At 41.0% G+C, this 26,008-nt stretch overlaps 1 protein-coding gene across 5 annotated transcripts in view; it reads left to right on the top strand.

Moving 5' to 3' along the window:
• Positions 1–26,008, top strand: part of cemip (cell migration inducing hyaluronidase 1) — a 166,337-nt gene that overhangs the window by 22,422 nt on the left and 117,907 nt on the right. The window contains exon 2 of one of the 5 annotated variants that reach the window (XM_085906792.1): positions 14,351–14,533. The exons of 3 other annotated variants lie outside the window; for them this stretch is intronic. The gene's annotated coding sequence lies outside the window, so the exon portion shown is untranslated. Of the gene's footprint in view, positions 1–13,798; positions 14,534–26,008 lie in introns of those variants that run through there. One more of the 5 variants, XM_085906793.1, reaches the window with a different exon arrangement.

Raw genomic sequence — 26,008 nt, 5'->3', positions numbered from 1 at the left:
TAGAAATGCAATTTACAATGGGTCTGACGTGTTCACATAAAGCACGATCGATGGATTTAATGAATTGGAGTGACACAGATGGTTTGATAAACGTGTTATTTATGTAATACTTACTTGAATAACTCTGAATGTTACGTTAGGCCCGTTCTCAGCTCCTCGTTTGTGTATATGTCACGTTAGCATACCGTATTTTTTTTTTCCCTTTATTGTGCATTTTATGGCTGGTGCGATTTATACTCCGGAGCGATTTATAGTCCACAAATTACGGTAACTGTTTAATTTGGAGTTTTTTTATTTTCTCATCAACATTTAAACCCATTATCTACTTGCAGGCATACTTAAAAATGTGTTTAGTGACAAGTTGCGAGGTCTGGGAGACGGACCCAGTTGCGTTTGATATGAATATTAGTTCGCTTGGGATTAACATTTACTTTTTAAACCAATCATTATTCAAAGTGACCCCAAATGAATATTAAAATGTATTGTGCAATCGAGAAAGAGAGAGAGAGAGAGAGAGAGTGAGAGAGAGAGAGAGAGAGAGAGAGAGAGAGAGAGAGAGAGAGAGAGACAAAGAGAGAGAGAGAGAGACAAAGAGAGAGACAAAGAGAGAGACAAAGAGAGAGAGACAAAGAGAGAGACAAAGAGAGAGAGAGACAAAGAGAGAGAGAGACAAAGAGAGAGAGAGAGACACAAAGAGAGAGAGAGAGCTTTGGTTCCTCCCACATTCCAAAAACATGCATGGTAGGTAAATTGAGCACTCTAAATTGTCCTTGAGTGTAATCGTGAGTGCAAATGTTTGTTTGTCTATGTATGCCAGTTCAGGATGTACACCGCCAACTGCCCGAAGTAAGCTGGGGTAACCCCAGCATGCCTGCGACCCTTGTGAGAATGGATGGAATACAGTATAAGGCAAGATGGAATCACAATTTCACTTTTATAATCACATCAAATTACAGACAAAGAAAGTACCCTGCCTGTCTTTGGTATTTCAGTCTCTTTGGTGGACAAGTAAATCCATGTTTTGCTTTCTTTGTAAATAAATCCAGGGCTGATGTTCAAGTACTGATTGCACATTTATGTGTTCAGCTATTTTTGACGTTATATTCATGCATGTGTTTGCTTTTCAAGGCTGAGGTTAAGTTTATTAAGATCACACTGAAACTAGATGACTGTGTGCAATCGTGCAAGTGTCAACAGGTCTGGGAATGGGGATTAAAGTTGGGAAATAACAACAATGCAGTTAAAGGTATTCAGAACTTGAACTGTCAGTGACAGCTAGGCCCAATTGAAACTTTGGGAACTTGTAAATGAAATGTTAAAATTGTATGTCAGTAATAGGAGTGACAGGTGGGATGGTGTTGTACTGGTTAGCGCGTTCGCCTCACTGTGCTGGGTTTGTGGGTTTCCACAAGTGGGTTGCCAGTTCCGGCTTTCCTGTGTGGAGTTTTCATGTTCTTCCCCTCCCCGTGTTGGTTTCCTCCCACCAGTGTTGTACCTTAACACGTTCATGAGCCCATTCATAATTTGGTCTTAACGTTAATAGAATGTTGCACATTTTTGCTTTGTGATTGTTTTTGTGAACGTGCTCATTCTGGGGCCAATGAACGATTTTGAACGACAGTTCATTTTCGTTCAAGGATGCCAGGTTTTCGTTTTTAGGACTTCAAAATAAAACCTCGCTAAACAAACTGTAAATAAGCTTAAATAGGCGGGAGAAAAAGGATTTGGCAACCCGGGTCACAACCCGTCGCATCAAAATGCGACTAAAGTGCGATGACAGACGCTCCAGTCGATGTAAACTCATGTTGCATGTTGTCTTCACACATTCTGGATCACTTTTGACAATGAGGAAACCTTTTCTTTTCTCAGTGGTACTTTTTCTTAGCGTTAGAAATTTAAATGAAGCGTGAGCGAGTACAGAAATGGTTGAGTCTGACACTCAATGCATGAGTGTTGATAGCTCTGGTATAGATGATGTTTCTGGAGGTAATGATATGTGGCAGGAAAGATCAATATACTGTAATGCCCCTTAGTCAAGGATGTTCAGACGGTTTGATTGCCGCTTTTATTAAAAAGGCAACAGAAAAACACATTCAAACAGGAGTTGCTGGTGGCCACAACTCACGCCCATGCGCCTCACACACCAACTGATTGCCAAGCTAACCAGCCCACACAACCCACCCGCATGACGTCACTTCTCACTTTTGGGCCCGCCCTCACACGCCCAGATACGACAACAAATAATACAGGACAGGACATTACACTGCCCTCCCCTTTATGAAACCCCTCGACCCGAGGGCTCAACAAAAAAAGTCATCCAGCCGTCATGGCTTTCGCTTCCGTCTCTGGGGTCGACCCGGGCTGCTTTCACCGCCCGCCAGCTGAGCAGGGACAACACTGGCGGAATCTGAGGAACATGAATCCACCGCACGTGCCGAAGTGGCGGGTGAAGCCGACCCCGCCTCAAACACGGGAATCCCACTGCCCCATTACGGAGCCAACCTGTCTCGGTGCAGGACAACCCTTCTGCCCCTAGGGGGAACTGCCATTCGGTAGACCACCTCCCCCACCCACTCAAGCACCCTGCACGGGCCATCCCAATGGCTGTCCAACTTGGGGCAGTGCCCCTTCTTCCGTTTGGGTGTGTACACCCAAACTAGGTCATTGATCTGGAAGTTCTGCCCCTTGCTCCGCACGTCGTAGTTCCGCTTCTGGCACACACCGGCTTTCTCCAGCTGGTCCCGGGCGAATGCATGCGACGCCTCCAGTCGATCCTGCAGTCTTCGGGCATACTCCAGCCCCGCTTGGTCCTCAGAGTCACCAGGTGGCCTCCCGAACGCCAACTTCGCCGACGTCCTGATTTCCCGGCCCAGCATCAGCAGAGCAGGAGTGCAACTCGTGGAACTTTGAACGGCCGAACGATAAGCCATCAGCACAAGTGGAATGTGTCAGTCCGAGTCACATTGGTGATGTGAGGATGGCGAGCTGCTGCTGCATGGTGCGGTTAAACCGTTCCACAAGGCCATCACTTTGCGGATACAAAGGGGAGGTGCGTGTCTTCTAGATGTCCAGGCGCTCACAAAGCGGAGCAAAAACCTTGGACTCAAAATTTCGGCCTTGGTCACTGTAGAGAATGTCAGCAGTCCCAAACTGACAGAACATGGCCTCCAGCAGCGCGTCAGCCACCGTCTCTGCCTCCTGATCTGGTAGTGCGTATGCCTCTGGCCACTAAGTGAAGTAATCCATCGCGCACAGCACGATGCAAGAAAATCCTTTCACTAACCGTCTGTAGTAGGAGGCCAGGCCCTAGAACCTTTTAAGCTGCTTCTGGTCTCTCGGTACTGATTGAACTGACCTTCTCCTCCAACGTGCCGATGCCTTCGCCGTGTACACGTGTAAATTGCTCCAAACTGCCAAACAATGTGTTTATTGTAGACAGTAAGTTGAAAGTTGTGGACTGGCAAGTCAATCAGTCAATATTCATTCACCTCTTCAAGAGCCGAAGAGAATTTCCCCCAAAAAAACATCAGCTAAGAGGCTTTATATTTCAGAAGTAGTAAATGTAAATACCTTGCCTTAAAAAGGCAAAACTGTTGTATGCATCATTTTATCTTTTGATTTTTAACCTAATTGTTATCTGTATAGACTAAATAGAACTTAACTAATCGCAATGTACCAATAGTTTTTGAGAGCCCTGTAATTGTTTACCTTGACTTCCACCGCTAACAAGTTATTTATCTGGATTTTATGGAGGATCATCATAGAAAGTAATTAGTAATCACAATTGTGATCAGTTTTATTTTGCTAGCTTAGTCATACCCCTTTCTGAAAGATCTTTTCATAAGCCAAATAATGTTGACCTGGTCAAGGAATCTGAGACTAAAAATTGCCTTTTGGGGAAAATTTTAAGTTGGTACCCCAGTTTAGAAGATCCAGAACAATCATTGTGGACTTGAAAAGTTGGTTATTCCTATGGCTTTTAGACTCGGTCCTTGAGAGCTGCTGACTTGCATGTTTTATATGTCCTCCAATGCACCAGACATCCATTGTTTAATTTCAGTAAGGCATGACTCTAGCTCACAGCAATTGCGCGTGCGGATTTCTTCTTTCCAACAGCATATGTAAATGAGTATCATCACCACAACAGTGAAAAAAAATGTCCTGGAAAAATTCGGACTAAAATAAAATGATAATGCTCTGAGTTTTAGTTGACTAAAACTGAAGTATGGACATAACTAAAATTAATGAAAACTAAAATGACAGCCAACACTAAAACTGCCTGCCAAAAACAAGACATGGCACTATAGGAGACAGGGGGCATGACCAACCCCAAGTTAATTACTGAGTGCGCCACGTCCCCCCTATTTTTGCCATGTTAGAATGCATAGAAGTATTGTTAGTGTGAAGGCGAACATTTCACATTTACGTTGTTCCAGTTTGAAATTCGCATAATTCAACACATTCAAATCACATTGGGGACATTCCCGAACTTGCCAAATTAAAAAATTTCATGTTTTCACGTTTCAAATTTTCACAAAATTTCGCAAAATTTCACAAAATTTCGTTTTTCGCTTCTAGTTTCTACATACTTCAACCGATTCAACTCGTTCCAACTTTCAACTGTTCATCTTTTGCCTACCTATTCCACACCTTCCCATTTAGCACAAATTTCACATTTTTCAAATTCGAAATTCAACCAAATTTTCCAAAATTTCCTTTTTCCACTCTAATTTCTACATTTTTCAACCGATTCAACCCATTCCAACTTTCAACTCTTCATATTCTTCCTCCCTATTCCCCAAATTCACACTTACCATAAATTCCACATTTTCAAATTTGAAATTCAACCAAAATTTCCAAAATTTCCCTTTTCCACTCTAATTTCTACATTTTTAACCGATTCAACCCATTCCAACTTTCAACTCTTCATATTCTTCCTTCCTATTCCCCAAATTCACACTTACCATAAATTCCACATTTTCATTCAAATTTGAAATTCAACCAAATTTTCCAAAATTTCCTTTTTCCACTCTAATTTCTACATTTTTCAACCGATTCAACCCATTCCAACTTTCAACTCTTCATATTCTTCCTCCCTATTCCCCAAATTCACACTTACCATAAATTCCACATTTTCAAATTTGAAATTCAACCAAATTTTCCGAAATTTCCTTTTTCCACTCTAATTTCTACATTTTTCAACCGATTCAACTCGTTTCAACATCATTCTTCAGCATTCCCCGAGTATTTATTCAACTTCTTCACCTTCACGCGCAATTTCTTCAGGAATTGCAAATTCTAGTTAGTGTGAAGGCGAAGGCCTTCACACTTTTGTTATTCTACTTTATTTTTTTTTCTCATTATTAGTGTGAAGGCGAAGGCCTTCACACTATTGTTATTCTACTTTATTTTTCTTCTTATTGGTGTGAAGGCGAAGGCCTTCACACTATTGTTATTCTACTTTATTTTTCTTATTAGTGTGAAGGCGAAGGCCTTCACACTATTGTTATTCTACTTTATTTTTAAGTCGCTGTTTAGCTCAGTAAGAAGAGAATGGAGCTTTAAACACGAGTGCTGTTCCCGTTTGAGTTCGAATCCCGCTTGGCCATTATTTTTTTTTCATTCATTCAATTTTAACACATCACTTTAATAATTATTTTCATCATCATTAATTTACCATTTTTATTTTATTTAATCATCATTATTAATTTACCATTTTTATGTCATTTAATCATCATTTCGAGTCCCACAATAGTGTGAAGTGCCTTCGCCTTCACACGCAATTTCTCCAGAAATTGCCAATTCTAGTTAGTGTGAAGGCGAGTCATCACTCCCACATGCTTTAACCGATTCACTCCATTCCAACTTTCACACGTTCCAAAAATTCACGGCATGACTGCTAGTATTTTATTTGTTCATAACATTTACCGTTTTTGCATAATTAGCAAATTTGTGCCTTAAAATCCCCCATTCATTCTTAATGGCACATTAGACACGAGCGACGTTCAAGTTCGAATTTTGACATCTGACAACTTTTTTCATGATTTCTTTCCTTAACTCATTTATTTATTTATTTATTTTTATTCATTCATTTGTTTATTCATTTAATTTTAATTTAAAAACATCCTTTCAATAATTTATTTCAGTCATTTACCATTTTTATTTCTCGTTTAATAGCATCATTCCACCATGGCAACACTAAGTCACTGTTTAGCTCAGTTAGTAGAGAATGTCTCATTCAACACGAGTCACATTCCCGAGTGAGTTTGAATTTAACATTGGCTGTTATTTTTTATTCATTCATTTATTCAATTAATTTTACCACATTTTAATAATTTATTTTATTCAACATCATCATCATAATTAATTTACCATTTTTACTCAATTTATTTCTTTGGATTTAGCATTATTCTACCGCTTTGATAGGACATCACTGTTTAGCTCAGTAAGTTGAGAATGGGACATTCAACGCTTGCCACTTTGCTGAGTGAGTTCGAATCTAATGGTAGGCCGTCAGTTTTTATTCATTCATTTATTCTTCATTCTTCTTCATTCATTCCATTCAACATCATCATCATTAATTTACCATTTTTATTTTATTTAATCGTCATTATTAATTTACCATTTTTATTTCATTTATTTCGAGTCCCACAATAGTGTGAAGTGCCTTCGCCTTCACACGCAATTTCTCCAGAAATTGCCAATTCTAGTTAATAATATTGGTAAAATCTTATTAATACCCATCACAGGTCATTACACATTTGTGCTCCTGCTTCTTCACTTTCCTTTTGGTCTCTGACAAGCTAAACCCAAAAACCTGTGTATCCTAGAAGTGTGAGATCTTCCACTGACCTTAACACACAATATGAAGCAAAGCAGACCTCTCTTATCTCATTGTGTATGTATTTTAGCCCTCAGGACTTTTCTATTTGAGAAATGTCTTTTAGGATTTGTCCATATCACTGATGAAAGCAATCAAAATCAATGACAGGATCAGAGCAGCATAATCATCTCCATTCATCAATCTTTCTCTTTGATTTGCAGACAACACAAAGTATCAGTTCTCTCCATCAAAGGTATTTGTGACAAACAAGCAACCTCTGCAGATCCGTGACTCAGTGGTTTGTGTTGTGTTCATATTTGCGGCATTTAAACATGAAGTCATTTATCTCTGCAAAGGCCACTGGCCGCAGGCCTTCACTTTATTTCAGTGACTGGATCACCTAATGATAACTTCACAGGCAAGATGACTGAAAGAGAGAAGGAACTAATTTCTCATATCTGTCAATTCTGTGGGCTATCTTGGTTGGCCATTTGTTTATCAGTGGAGTAATTGCAGAGAATCATTTTTCATTTGTCCAATTTTAGCTGGTAAAATGAAAAATATAAAAAGGTTACAAAAAACATGGCAGCACAGTGAAGAAGAGCACATCCACTTCACAGTTTTGAAGGTGTGGGTTTGAATCCAAGCTCTGGCTATCTATCTGGAGTTTGTATGTTTTCCCTGTACTTGTCATGTGTTTTCCTTGGCAGGGTTCTTTCCACAATCCAAAAATACATTTCTTCAGTTATTTAACTCAGTCTTTCTTGGATAGTCTGTCTTCTTTTTGTTTTAAGCCTATTATTTCTAAACCTACGAAAATAACTGAAATTCAGCAACCTTAATAGACAATATATTTACTAACATACTTGACAGAGATCACTTGTCTGGAATTCTATACTCAGATATCTCTGATCACCTTCCCATATTCTCTTTTACCTCCTCACGAGCAAACACTTCATTTCCTACTGGGAAGCCGATGGACACATATAGACTTATTAATCAACAAACAATCTCCAAGTTTAAAATGCAAGTTCAAAACGGTAGCTGGGATGCTGTATTAAGGAACATTGATCCCCAGCAGGCATACATGATATTCTTGGAGGAACTAACCAAGCATTATAATTATTCTTTTCCCATAAAGAATAGAAGCCTCAAACGTGAATCCTGTTCGAAGCCTTGGGCTAGTCGGGGAATTACTAAATCTATTAGGCACAAAAATAAACTGTACAAAAAATTCATCGCTAATCCTTCATCTATGATTCATGATAATTACAAACAATGTAGAAACAAACTCAACCATGTGATCAGAGCTGCAAAAAAGAAACATTATGCCAATGAAATTGTCAAAAGCAGCAAGAACATGAAAGCCTTGTGGTCTACAGTAAAGGAAATCCTGACTAAAAAGAAATCGTCCAATCCATTTCCCTCTGAGTTCATAGTAAATGACAAGCCTTTATCAGATCCCAAAACAATCGCCTGTAAATTTAATGAATCCTTCACAGAAATTGGACCAACCTTAGCCAGACAAATTCCACATAAAATGCCGATAACCCAATCAATTATATGGAGACTAGTACTTCTGCAGCTTTTACTCTGACCCCAGCCACTGAACAAGAGATTTATAACATAATTTCATCTCTAAAGAATGTTACAATTTTAATTTGTCTTTCTCAAAGGGCATTGTCCCACAGGAACTAAAGTTGGCTAAAATTGTACCAATCTTTAAAAATGATGACCTGACAGTTCTTACCAATTATCGCCCAATATCCATTTTACCTGTCATGTCCAAGATCTTGGAAAACCTTGCCCACAATTGACTATGTAGCTTCCTCAATAATCACAATATACTATATGAACATCAGTATGGCTTTTGTAAGTCTCATTCAACATACATGGCTCTCTCTCATTTAACAGAGAAACTATACATAGCTCATGATATGAAAGAATACTCTATTGCAGTTTTCCTTGATTTATCCAAGACATTTGATCCAATAGACCAGGGGTCGGCAATTACTTTTGGACGCGGGCTCCAAAAAAATCAGCCAATGGCATTGCGGGCCATTGCTTTTTTTGTGGGGGTCCCTACTATTTTGAATTATTAATTATTATATTAAAATAAACATCATCTTACTTTTAAGATGCATTTAATTCCATTCGAACAGACCTTGTTATGTTGTTAATTTAACGAAATATAGACTATTTTTTACCTTGCCCACTGGAGGAGGGAGACAGGACACTTTTTTTTTTTTTTTTTTTGCATAAGATTACGCGCACTCGCGTGTCAATACCGTTCTGACCTGTGCGTCATGGATAACTGAAACAGGATGTTCCACCTGTTGTTGTCACTAAGCACTATCATACCTCAATAAATGTTTCGAATTTGATGGGATTGTTGTATGGCATACAACTATCCCATTAAATGTATGCCCTTTTTTTCTTTTAAAAAATATGGGGTTGAAAAAAAAAATTTTTTTTTTTTTTTTTTTTTAATACATTATGTTAACTTCATCTCGCAGGCCCAGACAGAATAGATGATGGGCCAAAATTGGCCCGCGGGCCCCTATTGCTGACCACTGCAATAGACCATGAGATTCTCTTATCAAAATTAAAGCATATTGGTGTCTCTGATGTCTCACTTCTATTGGTTTGCCAGCTACTTAAAAGAGAGGAAACAATGTTTCATTTAAGGGCTTTGACTCACCCCAGTTAGACATCAAATGTGGAGTGACCAGCTCAGTGGCCTAGTAGTAGAGTGTCCGCCCTGAGACTGGAAGGTTGTGGGTTCAAACTCCAGCCGGGTCATACCAAAGACTATAAAAATGGAACCCATTGCCTCCCTGCTTGGCACTCAGCATTAAGGGTTGGAATTGGGAGGTTAGATCACCAAATGATTCCCGGGCGCAGCACCGCTTCTGCTCACTGCTCCCCTCTCCCCCAGGGGATGGATCAAAATCACATGGGGATGGGTTAAATGCAGAGGACAGAGCCCTTTGAGACTGCTTGTGATTTAGGGCTATATAAAAACTTGACTTGACTTGACTTGAGTCCCACAAGGTTCCATTCTTGGACTCCTGTTATTTTTAATTTATATTAACGATCTCTGTAGAGCCTCTCACCATCTGTCAACCATCTTATTTGCTGATACTAGTGTTGTTTATTCACTTAGCAATCTCAAACACCTTCTCTCAGTAATAAACAACGAATTGCAAATGTTTTCGCAGTGGTTCAAAGCAAATAAATTGCCTTTGAATATAAAAAAAAACCTTCTTATTTTTTAACTGTGGGAGAAGTTGTTTGGGCAACAAAGACGTAGCGGTCTTTCTTGACAATAAGTTCATTTCTCTATCTTCATCTGTCAAATTTCTGGACATATTAGTTGATGACAAACTATGCTGGAAACCTCATATTAGTACAATATCTTCTAAAATTGCTAGGAATACTGGTATTTTGAGTAAACTACGGCATACTTTGGACAGAAAAACAACTCTGATGCTCTATTACTCCCTAATCGATCCATGTATCAATTAATAATAATAATAATAATAATAATAATAAATCATATTTATAACGCACTTTATATTCGGAGGAATCTCAAAGTGCTACATGGCAAGTAAAAACAAGAATAAAAAGCAAGGACAAGTATAAAACAACTGGATGACAACCAGGATATAAAAACACGAATTACAGAAATGCCAAAGTAAAGAGCTGAGTTTTAAGTCCGGTTTTGAAAGAGTCAGTGGATTGGGGTGCTCTTAGGTGGTCGGGAGGGAGTTCCACAGTGTGGGGGCTGCATGGCAGAAGGCCATTATTGCAACGTAATTTGGGCCAGCACTCATCCTACCAAATTGAATCGCATCTATTGCCTACAAAAGCGTTGTGTCCGAATCATTCTACATGCTAACTACCTTGCTCATTCACTCCTGCTATTTCAGGAACTATCAATTCTCAGCATATACCAGGTAAACTTTCTCCACACAGCTCAGTTTGTCTTCAAAGCAACCCACAATCAGTTCCCCATTACACTCAATAGCTTTTACAGGAGAAGGCAAGACTATCACTGTCATAACACCAGAAATAAAGCGAGACTTGAGTTGCCCCCCGTATGAAACTCCCTGTCCAAATTTAGTCTTTATTTCAGGGGTGCCAAAGGATTTAATCACCTTCCTATTCATTTCTTTGACCTTTTGTCCTTCATGTTTAAAACTGCCGTTAAACAATACATGTTCACAAATCGCATCTACACTCTGAACTATAGTAGTATTAACTGAGCTAGGGTGCTTGTTACCTTGGCTACTGTTATTATTTTGCCTTGATGATGCTATTATTTGTTTACTAAGGATTTATTATCATTATTTGTTTATTAAGTTATTATTACCATCCCTTTCTAATTACCCAGATTTTAATCCTACTTCAAATAGTAGGCTAATTGATTGATTAGATATATTTTTATAAAATTTTCTTTAATTTTAGCTTGAAGTCTGAGGGAGACATCTTATAAGCCCGTCAGGGTTTCTCGTCTTCCTTGCACATGACCATTTTCTTTGATTTATTTTCATTCTTCATGTGACATTTGTGTTATTTTTGTGTGTGCTAAATAATAAATAAATAAATAAATAAATAAATAAATAAATAAATAAATAAATAAATAAAATATCCACTAAAATGTCTGTAGGTGTAAATGTGAGCGTGAATGGTTGTTTTTGCATATGTTGCATGTGATGAGTTAGCAACCAGTTCAGGATGTACCTACCTCTTGCCCAAAGTGTGACACTAATGTGTCCGCTGTGTGGGGAGGGGGAGCAGGAAACTGATCACATCCTCAACATATGTCCCGTCATGAGGCTGGCGGCTGGAGGCATTCAAACTGTGCTGAACTGTGACAAGGCATTTAGCAACTGCCTGAGAGACACGGGGGTTGTGGTGTGACAGCCAAAGAACTACTACTTCATTGATATGCGACTGAGCAAACGTCACTTTTATTAGATTTGAGAGGCCAGAGTGTCCGCACCCGAGACACATATGGATACATTTGATCAGTGTCAAATTTGAAACCATTTTCCCATTGTGATTTAGGTCTAGCTCAATAGATTTGATTTTTACTGTCTTCGTAACACACAGATATGATTTTGGGGCTGCCCGTTGAAACAAAGCCTTAGAGCATGTGTCAAACTCAAGGCCCAAGGCCAATCCGCCACATCATTTTATGTGGGCTGCCAAGTGAAATCAGTCAACTACCGTAATTTTCGGACTATAAATTGCGTTTTTATTTTCTTAGTTTGGGTGGGGGGGCGACTTATACTCAGGAGCGACTTATATGTGATTTTTTTCACAAAATTTCAAACTTTGTTAAAGGCGGTTGGGACTCAGGTGCAAACTCATCAAACATCTCAACCAACCATCAAACCACGATAAACGAACCACAATGTAGCATGTAATTACTGTCATTTGAACTGCAAGTGACGTCACCCGTGCCGCGCGGCGGTTTACATAAAGGGCGTTTGGAGTGACATAGAAGATTTGAAAAACTATAATGGCTTTTACGCACGCCCGGTCCTTCTCGACGGGAGCTCTCTTTTACCTCCGTGGATGGAAGTTGGGGGCTGGCACTTTGCCAGGTAGCTGTCCGGGGATGGTGGATGGGGCTCTGACATGGCTTTTACGCAGCCCCGGTCCTATTTGTGGAGCCACCTCCGTGGCTGGAAGTTCAGTAGTTGTTGGCTCGTTGAACTCTTGTTTTAATAAATAAAGAGACGTTTACCAAACCCACGTCTTTCCTGGTACTTTGTTAACGCTACAATATAGTTATATACTAGATCTCTCCAGCGCACGCGCGGCGTTGTTGACATAAAGAACGAGGAATTTGATCAATGGATTTAATGTTTCGGAGTGACTGTGAAATGGTTTGATAATATTGTTGTAATATGATAGTTATTTGAAATATACTTTATATATCGTTATATGGGTCTGTGGAATAATTAGAAATGCAACTTACGAGTCCGACGTTAGTGGCGCGGCGCATACGCATTGTTTACATAAAGGACGATCAATGGATTTAATGAATTGGAGTGACACAGATGGTTTTATAAACGTGTTATTTATGTAATAGTTATTAGAATAACTCTGAATGTTATGTCAGGCCCGTTCTCAGCTCTTCGTTTGTGTTTATGTCATGTTAGCATACCTATCGTTTAGCTTACGGTACACACTGTTATAAAACAAATTTCATTCTCCCAAATGTCTATTTTTTAAATGACAAACTCACCAAATATAAGCCACACACGCAGATGTGAACAACTCTAAAAACACAAATTTCATTCATATCTGAAGAGTCAGATAACATTGAACAAACTGTATGGAATACCTTAAATTTACATGAGTTTAAAATTATTTTTGCCTCATGAACATTCGAAACAGGAGTTATAAGTAATGCAAAGTTATCTGTTATTATTAAAACTTAAAACAAGTGAATTTTGCGCTTGTCATTTACAATATCTTTAAGAAAGTAATAGTCTGATGGATGGCTCGGTGGATGGATGGATGGATGGATGGATGGATGGATGGATGGATATTATTTGTATGCATAATTCAAAGCCCTACACATCTGGTTTCAGCTGAAAGTCACAAAAGACTAAATCAGGGGTGCAAACTCCAGTCTTCGGGGCTGCATTCCGATGCTCAGTTCATCCTCTCGTTCTGCAGGAGCCTGATAATGATTCTGATAAATTAAATCAGGTGTGTTTAACGAGGGAAACTTGGAAAACATGCAGGGATGCGGCTCCTGAGGACTGGGGTTTGACACCCCTGGACTAAATGTATTGGTTGATTGACACTGCTGCTGTAGTGCATTCTTCTTAAAACCAAAAATAAATGTTCTTGCTTCCAATTCCACCCACTCTGAATGGTTGCCAGGACAGTCAACATTTTATTTATTTTTTTGCCTTTGAAAGGTTTGAAGACTGAAGGCCATTATACGTATTTCTTATCCATCCTTAGTCAACTTTAGCTGCGCTTCATGGTACATTCGGTGTTGTCTGCAGTTATTCATTACCAACAATATGCATTTTTCACCCTTTTTATATTAACTACACTCAAGCATAGTTGTGGGTATTTTAGAGTGAGATATTTATGATTTGTTACATTTTTGGGACCCAACTATTATTTAATATGCACTTACCTGAGAAGTAGTGGCACTTGCAGTAAATGTGACTTTTGTCAACATCTGATAATTCTCACTTCTATACTGCATGGATTCTTATTGCACAAACAACACAACTTAATTGGATTGTGCTGATCAAAATTTTGTGTTTGTGTTCGGCATTGAGCATGGAGTGTTTTTATTTCGGCACATGCAATCAGCAGGAGTTCAGCACAGTTTTCCAGAATCTCACATTTCCTCTTTTGTCCTCCCAAGACGTTTTTAGTCCTTTAACATTTTGTAAACAGATTTTGACTCATGGTGTCTTCTGCGTAACTTGTTGCCAAACATAGCAAACTGACCGCCCTCAATGTTACCATGGAACAGTTTAGATGTCCTGGAGGCAGATCACTGGCAAGAGAGAAAAGAAAACCTCAAAACTTCCACAAACCTGTCTATGGTTCTGCTTACAAGAAATGACAAGCATGCTATGAGTCCAAGTGACTTGAAACCAGACCACCCATGGAAAAATGCAGGATGTAAGACCTCTCTGGCGTGTGTGTGGAGAAATGCAGGTAAATGTGTCACGTGATGTAAGATCTCTCTGGCGTGCACGTGTGTGTGTGTCCTCGTGCGTGTATGTGCGTGCGGGTGTTTGTGTACTGGCAAGAATAGGTTTTAATATCTTTCCAATAGACACAATCTGGATTTGCTAGGATTAAATATAAATGTTTGTATTTGCAATAAACCATACAAACTAAATAAACTCAACGTAGCAATTACCGCTAGCTGTTGGCTGAACGAGCAGTAAAGATGGCAGATACTAACCAGGAAAAACAAAAAGTTTCATTTTAATGGATAAGAATGTGTTATTGTACACATTTGTGTAAGGCAATGTTATCTTCCTTATTTAACATGAGGCAATGGGCTCTTGTGGAAATGCCAATTTCGAGCATCACCACACCAGCAGCCATGAGAAGTTTGTTGAAATCTATGCAGAAAAAAGCTCCCCGCATACTTGCATGATGAATAACAAAACCATTGTAAAAACTCAGACTCTGATTGTTTTGTTTGGTTTTGCAAAGCCAGTTGGTGAAATTCAAAATAAGGCAGCAGTCCAAGGTGTCATTTTGCATTATTTACCTTTTAGTTTAACATCAGAAAGCAGTGGGAGAATTCTGTAAGAAGGCAATTGCAAAAGATTAATAAAAATGACAAATCAATCAAAGGTTACTTGCAGTTGCGTGGCTTGGTACACCTGTTAGAATAACTTTATCACCAGGCGTTGATGAGCAGAGTTTTTCTCTGAAGTTTGATGAGTCATTGATGTGATGCTTTCTCAAGCTTTCTTCCATACATTTTTTTCCCAAAATGAATTTATGTTCATGAAGTTATCAAAATATGTGAAGGTGAGTTTTAATTGTTGTTTGTCTATATCTGTGATTGAGCAGCAAGCAAGCCAAGATTATATACATCTCTCGCCAAAAATCTGTTGGAATCTGCTCCAGCTCCACAGTTAGAACTTCTACCTGCATCTGGTCATCACAGAGGGAGGTTCATATTTTTGCATTGTCTCTTTTTTTCGTTTGATCTCCAATACTTCAGTTAGATAATTTTTCAGTCAAATAATTTCTGTAATAAGGGTATGTTACTTTTCAATCGATACCTGGACGGTTTTCATTTTTACAGTCCATAAAACCTCAGAAGCTGTTAATTGGGTAGATGCCAGTCAGAATCCTGACTACAGTCAACCACCTCATACTTGGAGTGTGGCTTGCCCTCCAGATTTACACATTCACTGGTTTTATTTTTTTATTTTTACATAATTTTCCAATATTTTTGGATATCTTAAATTTCCCCATCCCCATCAATTTTTGAGGGTTTGAAAACAAATCTCGAATACAGTTTTCTGTACTACCGAGGTCTGAGTAGTGTTTCATCAGTAGTCTATTCCATTTGATTGAGGGTGACTGCTCATTAGTCAATTACATGACTGACTCACAAAAACAGAGTACATACTGTAATTTCCATACCTGAATATAAACCACACCAGCTGAATCGAGGGGGAAATCCAGTTTTGTTCATATACAAGATGCACCGGACTATAAGCCACAGGTGTTTTAAATGAAATGTCCTCACTTTCATATCACCTGTATTATCAAAAATATAATATAATTACACAATATAGTATTGTGATATCATAAAAATCATGAGAAATCCATATATAAGATGAACTGGACTATAAACCGCAGGGTTCGAAGCATGTGCAAAAAGTAGTGGTTTACAATCTGGAGAGTAAGGTACCGTATTTTTTGGACTAAAAGTCGCACCAGAGTTTAAGTCGCATTTTGGGGGAAATTTATTTGACAAAATCCAACACCAAGTACAGACATAAAACAGCAAAAACAGGCTAAATGATACGGTATGTTAACGTGACATAAACACAAACGAGGAGCTGAGAATGAGCCTGACGTAACATTAACAGTTATTCAAATAATATAAATAATACGTTTATCAAACCACCTGTGTCACTCCAAATCATTGAATCCACTGATCAAATTCTTCGTCGTTTCAGTTCAAATTATTCCACAGGCCCATATAACGAGATACAAACTATATATCAAATAACTATAATATAAACAACTTTATCAAACCATCTGTGTCACTCCAAATAGATGAATCTATTGATCGAATTCTTCGTCCTTTATGCAAACAACGCTGTGTGTGCAGCGCGCTGCTGACGTCGGACTCATCGTCAGTTGCAGTTCAAATCATTCCACAATACAAACAACAATTTTATCAAACCATCTGTATCACTCCAAGTCATTAAATCCATCGATCAAATTCTTCGTCCTTTATGTAAACAATGCTGTGTGTGCAGCGCCCCGCTGACGTCGGACTCGTCGTCAGTTGCAGTTCAAATCATTCCACAATATAAACAACAATTTTATCAAACCATGTGTATCACTCCAAGTCATTAAATCCATCGATCTAATTCTTCGTCCTTTATGTAAACAACGGCGTGTGTGCGGCGCACCGCTGACGTCGGACTCGTCATCGGTTGCAGTTCAAATTATTCCACAGGCCCATATAACAATATATAAACTATATATCAAATAACAATAATATAAACAACAATTTTATCGAACCATCCGTGTCACTCCAAATCATAAAATCCATCGGAATCTTCGTCTTGTGTCACTTAGAGGACAGATTTCACCACACCCAGATGTGTGTGTGACGATCATTGGGACTTTAACTTTTTGACTTTTTCAACTTTGAAAAAAACAACATAGCTGTTGACTCTGGAACTACGTGCGCCGCTGACGTCAGACTAGATATATCAAATAAATGTAATATAAACAACAATTTTAACGAACCGTCCGTGTCACTCCAAATCATTAAATCCATCGGAATCTTCATCCACTGTCACTTAAAAAAAAAAAAAAAAAAAAACCTGTTAACTCCAGAACTACGTGCGGCGCTGACGTCAGCCTCACTGTCAGTTGTGGCTCCAATTATACCACAGATCTACGTATATAAGTATGTTGTAGCGTTACCAAAGTACCAGACAAGACATGGTTATGGTAACCGGCTCTTTATTTCACAAAACGAGCACAACGTATGAGCCAACACAGTGCTATAAGCAAGCGCCCTGGATCGCTCTTCCTGCCAGCAAACAGACAGACCGACCGACCGACAGAGGACCGCTTGGACAAGGTTAAAATTCTGACCGTGAGCCTCCAGACAAGACAGGGGGGAAACCAGACGACAGGAACACTGGGTACGGACAGGGACGGATCAGAATAGAAGACACCGACAAGGAGGAACACACGAGCAAGGTTTAAATACATGAGACGAGAGGAAGCAGGTGACAGACATTATGGTGATGAAGGGGTATGGCTGAGGGAAGTTGTCAGCCGAGCTTGGTCTGGCACGGGCGTGACATTTAGGGCATTATTTATTTATATTCAAGATACTTAACATAGAACCATGAACTTACTGTAACGTCACATGCTAAAATGCTTGCTATTCAAATCAAGTTGCATGAAGGCAGGTAATGCATTTGTGATTTTTGCATTTGTGCATTTTTTTTTCATGCAATAAGTGCTAAACTTAGATTAAAATATATATTTGAAATTTCCCCAAATGATTTCAGTCAGGAAAATAGTTTGCTGCCATACTTAATGAGAAAAAGAAACAGATTTTTTTAAACAAAGCACATCATTTGATCATTTGTCAATTAAGTGATCTTTTTTCTCATTTGTAGTCATAATTGCTCTTTAACCAAGCAAAGATATATTTTATTTGAATATTCAATTATTCGACAGCTATTCAGTAGGATACTTGAATACTAAAATATTCCTACACCTCCCTAGTTATACTGTCATATTTGTATTCTTTAATTAAACCCTTGCTTCAGGTCCTTGAGTTTAACCTGCAAAAAACATACTCCTCAAAGTTACAAAGTTGCTTCTCAAACCATCATCGATTAGCCAAACCGCTCCTCAAAGAAAAAATCAATTTCAAGCCTTGAATATATAAATTGTAATGGATTATTATCGAAAGTACCTTCTAAGCAAAAGGATGCATGACCTAATGAGTGATTCATTTGGCCTGTCATCACACACAAAGAAGTTTGTGTTTGTATAGCTTTCTTTACAACTGGTGTTGATAGGGTGGGTTATGCATGATGGATATGTATGTGCTACGGCAGACATATTACCACTTTTTAAGATCAATAAACCTGTCAAGTGGCAAACATTCAGACAGATTAGTAGATGAGTTGGGAAAACTCCATCTTCCTCTATATAGCAGCCCAGCCTGACAAATCAACCATTTCATACCACACAGTCACATTGGACTTGCTAATCCAATATCACTGTTGAGGTAAGCGTGTGTTTGGGAAAATACGGTTCCTCATCTAAATTTTAAATGCCCGACCCACTGGAAACAGTGCTTGGACATTAGCTCTTATTTTTCTCGAGAAAAAAAAAACCATCTGCAAAGTTTCATAGAATGTTATCACAGTTGCTCCATGCTGTGTCAGGCGTCATTTATCAGGGATGGGAGGGTTGTTAGCCAATCTCACATCAAGTGTTTTTCTGCATGCGGACAGCGGGAGGAAATTTATGTTGGTTTCAGCTTGAAAAGCCTTCCAAATATTTGGCATTTATTTCCAGTATTCACTAATTTTAGTCGTTATCAGAAATAATAAAGCAAGACTTGTTCCTTGATATACATGACTCCATCCTCCACCCAACCCACCCATCCATCCGTCCGTCCGTCCAAACAATATAGTGGATAAATTTACTGCTCTTGATGTTACTCCCTCTAATCCGGGCCCTTTTTCTTCCATGTTCTTGATACGTTTGAGCAGAGATTTGACAGAAACTGAAGCTCAAAGTAGAGCATGTTTTTCTGTTAGTCTGATCACTTTCTCTGTTCTCCTATTCCCAAAAGAACCATCTTGCATTCACTAAACTGATGCAGTTTGTGTATTATGGTGTACTACATTGCCCAACAACAAATATGATTAAAAAAAAATCAATTCTGGAGTTTTTTAGGCATTGAGATGTGACAGTGGTCATGTGCTTATTCTGCTAAGGACCTCTTCAGCCAGGACTCTACAAGCCCACAGTAGCAGGGACGTCTAACTCTGTAACCAAGCCACATCATAAGCAGCACAATAAATAGCAATATGTGCATTCATGTCAGGGTTTGTTCAAGGACACAAACGTTGCCAACAGTGATATTTTTTTCTTGTCGCAAGGAACTTTTGCATGGTCAGCACTCCCTTACGAAAAGAAAAGTTTTGGAAAATGTCTGTCGACCGCATGTGACCTTGTACCACCTACAGCGCACCAGTGAAAAGACAGAGAAAGACAATGGAGAGTTGGAAAGTATCTCCATATGCAAAAGAGATGATTGGAGCCCAGTGAAACTCTAAGTAGAATCGTTGAATGTTACGACTGAGCCAAGAAATGCTCTGGAGTTATTTCATGATTAGGAGAAAGAGAGCTAAAGTATAGTGTGTCCAGGAGAACAAGTTGAAAGGCAGGAAAGCTTGATGCTTAGGAGCAAGCTTCAAATTAGTTTACTGTGATGTGAATGGGAAGAGAAATGTAGTCGGGGTCATCTGAAAGGAAGAGTCAAAGAATTTCCTGGCGGTGAAACTAGTGTCAGATTGAGTTATGAGGTTATAACTTGAAGTTGAGGGTGTTATGTTCAATGTTACATCCCACAGTTGGGATTTTAAGAAGAAGTAAAAGAGACATTCTGGAAAGTGATAAATGGAATAGTTAAATGTATCCCAGGCAGAGAGAATGGAACAGATTTTAGTGGGCATGATGGTGACAGTAACAGGGGTTACAAAGAAGTGATGAGCAGGCTTGGTACCCCAAGACTGGATATAGAGGGACAGATGGCAGGAGAATGCCAAATTGATGACTGAAAATTGCTGAATATTGACTTCCAGAAGAGACAAGATGATGACTGAAGGTTGACTCACACAACCTACCTTCGGACTAAAAGTCGCTTCGGAATATAGGTTACATTAGCCAAAAAATGCACAATAACGTGAAAAAAAAACCTTATAAGTCCCTCCGGAGTATAGGTCGCATTTTGGGGGAAATTTATTCGACGAAATCCAACACCAAGAACAGACATGTACGAGCATCAACAGGCTAAACGATGGGTATGCTAACGTGACATAAACACAAACGAAGAGCTGAGAACGGGCCTGACGTAACATTATTCCAATAACTATTACATAAATAACACGTTTATAAAACCATCTGTGTCACTCCAATTCATTAAATCCATCGATCGTCCTTTATGTCAACAACGGGTGCGCGCCGCTGACGGCGCTTGCACTTCAAAATATTCCACAGGCTCATATAACGATATATACATTATATATATCAAATAACTATTATATAAGCAATAATATTATCAAACCATGTGTCACTCCAAATCATTAAATCCATCGATCAAATTCCTCGTCCTTCGTCAACAACGCCGTGCGTGCGCCCTGGCGTCAGCCTCGTCGTTATTTCACAGATCTAGTATATAACTATATTGTAGCATTAACAAAGTCGACTTCCAGGCCTGCGGCGGTGTGGACTTCCATCCCCGAAGGTGGCATTTCCAGTCACGGAGGTGGAAGAGAGCTCCATAGAATAGGACCGAGCCTGCGTAAAAGCCTTGTCCAAGCCCCATCCACTGTCCTCGGACAGCCACCCGGCCGAGCGCCGGCCCCCTACTTCCATCCACGGAGGTGAAAGAGAGCTCCGTAGAGTAGGACCGGGCGTGCGTAAAAGCCATATCCGAGCCCCATCCACCGTCCCCGGACAGCCACCCGGCCGAGCGCCGGCCCCCGACTTCCATCCATGGAGGTGAAAGAGAGCTCCATAGAGTAGGACTGGGCGTGCGTAAAAGCCATGTCTGAGCCCCATCCACCGTCCCCGGACAGCCACCCGGCTGAGCGCCGGCCCCGACTTCCATCCACGGAGGTGAAAGAGAGCTCCGTCATGGAGGACCGGGCGTGCGTAAAAGCCATAATAGTTTTTCAAACTTTCTGTGTCACTCTAAATCATTAAATCCTTCAACCTCTTCGTCCTCTGTGTCACTTACAAACAAAGCCGCGGATGATGCCGGTAGTCAAAGTCCGCTTTATTGTCAATTTCTTCACGTTAAGACACACAAAGAGATCGAAATTATGTTTCCCACCGTCCCACGGTGACTAGACACAATACACAACACTTACAATCAAATAGCACAAAGAGTAAAAGTGAACAGACAAGAGCAACGAATAAGTAATAAGCAAATAACCCAAATAAATAAACAATAAATAAATGAATAGACAAATAAGATCAGCAAAATGGAGCAAGCGTGCTAATAGCAGACATCCAGATCATAGCGCAAAAGAACAGGACGTTATGCAGCCGAGGGTAGAGGGGGGAGGAAATTCAGGATCCTGACAGCTTGGAGTATGAAGCTGTTTCTGAATCTGGTGGTGCGGGAGCGCAGGCATCTGTACCTCTTCCCAGAGGGCAGAAGTTCTAACAAAAAGTGAACGGGGTGACTCACATCACACACAATCGCGGTCGCCTTGCGGTTGAGACGGGATGATTTTACTTGCATTGTTCACTATGCGCTGCAGGGCCTTCATGTTGTACTCAGAGCAGCCACCACCCCACACAGCGATGCAGCTGGAGAGGATGCTCTCAATGGTTCCACGGTAGAATATGGTCATGACGGCAGGAGGAGCACTTGCCCGCCTGAGTTTCCGCAGAAAGTACAGGCGGCGCTGAGCTTTCTTCGCCAGCGACGCAGCGTTGGTGGTCCAGGAAAGGTCCTCACTGATGTGCACCCCCAGGAATCTGGTGCTACTCACTCTCTCCACCACAGCTCCGTCGACGGTCAGCGGCAGGTGGTGGGCGTGACCCTTCCGGAAGTCAATGATAATCTCCTTGGTCTTGTTGACGTTCAGCAGAAGGTTGTTGTCCCTGCACTACGCGGCCAAAAGGTCGACCTCCGATCTGTAGTGAGTCTCGTCGCCACCGGTGATCAGACCCACCACAGTCGTGTCGTCGGCATATTTCAGCACGTGGTTGCTGCTGTAGGTCGCAGTGCAATCATGCGTCAGCAGGGTGAAGAGCAGCGGACTGAGCACGCAGCCTTGAGGGGCCCCCGTGCTCAGCGTGATGCTGCCGGAGACACTGTCGCCCACACGCACTACTTGAGGCCTCTGACAGAGGAAGTCCAGTAGCCAGTTGCAAAGGGAGGTACTGAGGCCCAGCTTGTCAAGTTTGCAAATGAGACGCTGTGGAACAATGGTGTTGAATGCAGAAGGGAAGTACACAAACAGCAACCTCACATACTAGTCCCTGTTCTCCAGGTTGGTGAGGGCAGAGTGGAGGGCAGAGCAGATGGCATCCTCAGAGGACCGATTGGGTCGGAAGGCAAACTGGAAGGGGTCCAGGGTGGGGGGAAGAACAGATCTGACGTGGGCCAAGACAAGCCTCTCAAAGCACTTCATGACGATGGGGGTCAGTGCCACAGGGCGGTAGTCATTGAAGCAGGAGGGAACAGGATTTTTCGGCACAGGTATGATGGTGGCAGCCTTGAAGCAAGACGGGACGACGGCCTGCCGCAGGGAAATGTTAAAGATGTCCGTGAACACATCCATCAGCTCCTCAGCGCATTCCTTCAGCGCCCGTCCCGGGATGTTGTCCGGGCCCGCTGCCTCACGGGTGTTGATGCGTGGGGTCCTTCGTCATCTTCGTCATCCTGTGATCGAATCTTTGTCCTTTATGTAAACAACCGCTGCGCCGCTGACATCACTTGAAATTCAAATTACAGCAATCCCTTGCTTATCTGTAAAAATTCACATATAAGTCACTCCTCAGTATAAATCGCCCCCCCCACCCAAACTAAGAAAAAAAAACGCGATTTATAATGCGTAAATTACGGTAATGACTATGCAGTGCATCGAATCAATACAATTTTGATTGGTGTTACATCTTAAGACAAGAAAATTTAACTTCATTGCCATGTGCTTGGGGGGGGCTGTAATTTACAACTGAAACAATGAGATTGCAGTTACAAAGGGCTGAGATTATGTTTTTCTCACAGGGCAAACATCAGAAGAAACCAGTGGTGATCATTTCAATCTCAATCAAGAATAGTATTCACGAGTGAGCGTCCAATCAGGGTTAATATTCTTGTTTGTACATGAGTGACTGTATGGGTCACACACCTGCTCCCCTCGCCCCTGCGACCCCGCTTCTGTTTACACAGGTCACAGCCACATCCTCTGAGCAATCCCCAGACAAGTCCCTCGTCACCAATTACCAGACCTACTTCCCGGCTCATCAACTCCCTTATTTAAACCCCACACGCCAGTCAGTCCTTGTCAGTTCGTCCCCGTATGCCATCCGTTTGCTCCTTGTGCTTCGCGCTTGCTTCCAGTTGCCATCCTTGTTTCTGTCCAAACTGACCGACCACGTCTGAGCGCCGCCTGCCTCGATCGACCACCCATCCCCGACGCCTCAATGCTGCCTGCCCCGACCGACCCCTCGTCCTCGACCACGTCTTCTCCTCCTCCTCCCACGCTGTGTCCGCTCTCCACGTCCTATTCCCTCTAAGTCAATAAACAAAGTATAACGCACTTGCTCATTCCGTCTGGTCTGTTACAGTATGGCCAGTTTTGTAGCCCAGATAAAAGAGGGAAAATTTTGTAGTTTGAAAAATGTCAGGGGAAATAAGGATGGACAATGATTTATGGAAGGCAGCAAAAGCTTATCAAAATCTCAAAACTTTTTCTGGTTGCATGGAGACGAGACACACATAAAAAAAAAATGGAAACGGATGGGTGAATGTGCACTCAGCAGTTTTTTGTCTTGTATACAACAATTCGGCCAGTCTATGACCATAGCTGTTGGTCACGTTATTGGCCAAGCCCCACCCTACTCTCAGAGGTATAGTAGTATATTATTATGTGCTATTCATGGACTTAATGCTGTCCTTTAAGTGATAAATTAAACACTTTTGTTTCTATAAAGGTCTTAAGTGTTGAAAAGTACCCCACACGCTTTTAATTCATCGGGATTCAGGGTGACAGAGTCACCATGTCTTTTTCTTGAACGAGTTAATTTCATGTGGATTACTGCCGCGAAGAAGGGGATGGATTCATGTGGTAAAAGCGAGATAAAAAGCTGATAAAGCTCGCGGTTAGCATCTCTACCTCACAGTTGTCTGGTTTTGAATGTTGACTGCAGCCCACACAGATATATAAGTACTATGACACGTTTAGAAAATAGTTAGCCAAGAACCTTGATTTTGACAACATGGTGGTGAATTGATAACCACCCTCTTGAGCAATTCAAATGAATGAATCAACTTGAAAAATGTCGAAACCCACTGCACATTTTGGATACTCCCAGCATGATGTGCAATTCTTAATTCTTATTGAAATATTAATTCAATTGCTGAGTTTTAACTAGTGCTGGCCCGTAAATTTAATTTAAAAGATGGCGGCGCGTGCACACGCAGCGGCCTCTCTCCGTCCCTGCCGATCGGTGTTTTTGTTCATTTAATAAGTGTTTGTCAGACAGTTTTATGTGTTTGTCTGATCGTACCACGTTGCGCTACGAGTACAGCAGGCAGGTTCTGCTCGACGTCGGCGAAAGCGAGTTTTGCGGCGTTTCGGACTTTGATACGGGGACATTAAAGTCACTGGGACTACAATGCCTGAATCATCGCCGGACTCGTCTGCTACTCCTTCCCCGGACCAGCAGCGTCGGAAGCGGTGTGCGAGGTGGCAGAAGAGGGGAAAGCGCGGAGGCGTCCGGGCCAGGCTAGCGGCGTGCCCAACTCGCTCGGCCGTGCCTTCCATTCTTCTGGCGACTGTCCGGTCGCTGGACACCGGACTCTGCTGTGCAACTGGAGCGGCTGGCGTGCTATCGAGCGGACCGGGCACTTATTACTTATTCGTTGCTCTTGTCTGTTCGTTTTTAGTCTTTGTGCTATTTGGTGCGAGTGTTGTGTACTGTCTAGTCACCGTGGGACGGTGGGAAACGTCATTTCGATCTCTTTGTGTGCCTGGCATGTGAAGAAATTGACAATAAAGCGGACTTTGACTTTGAAATTGTGTTCTTGGTTTGAAAAAATGTGTTGCCAATTTGTTGCAAACGGTCAACATAGAGGTCAGTAGCAACGTTGATGAGTGACTACAACGTGATCATTTTGTTTTAACTTTATTACCTCCACAAGTGTGGAGGGATGACATCTGTGACCTTTATCAATACCTTTGACAATAGTAGGCCATAACTAGCGTAACTTGAGTGCTGCATTATGTTCTTCTTCAGCAGCCTTTCAGTCAGGCCTATAACCGATTTTGCTGCCAAGTCAGGAGCCATTTGGCCCTGGAAAGAAGCATGTGAGCTCCCTCATGAGACAATAACACTTAGAATGCATCACTGGGACGAGAACCACAGTACCTTTGAAGAGCGCGGTAATCACTAACATCCTCTGAACAGATGTGT

This window comes from Syngnathus leptorhynchus, chromosome 3 (assembly GCF_054491065.1).
Source record: "Syngnathus leptorhynchus isolate UIUO chromosome 3, UIUO_Slep, whole genome shotgun sequence".
Lineage (NCBI taxonomy): Eukaryota > Metazoa > Chordata > Actinopteri > Syngnathiformes > Syngnathidae > Syngnathus > Syngnathus leptorhynchus.
Note: the sequence above shows the minus strand (reverse complement) of the source record. Positions and strands in the feature narration are given on the sequence as shown.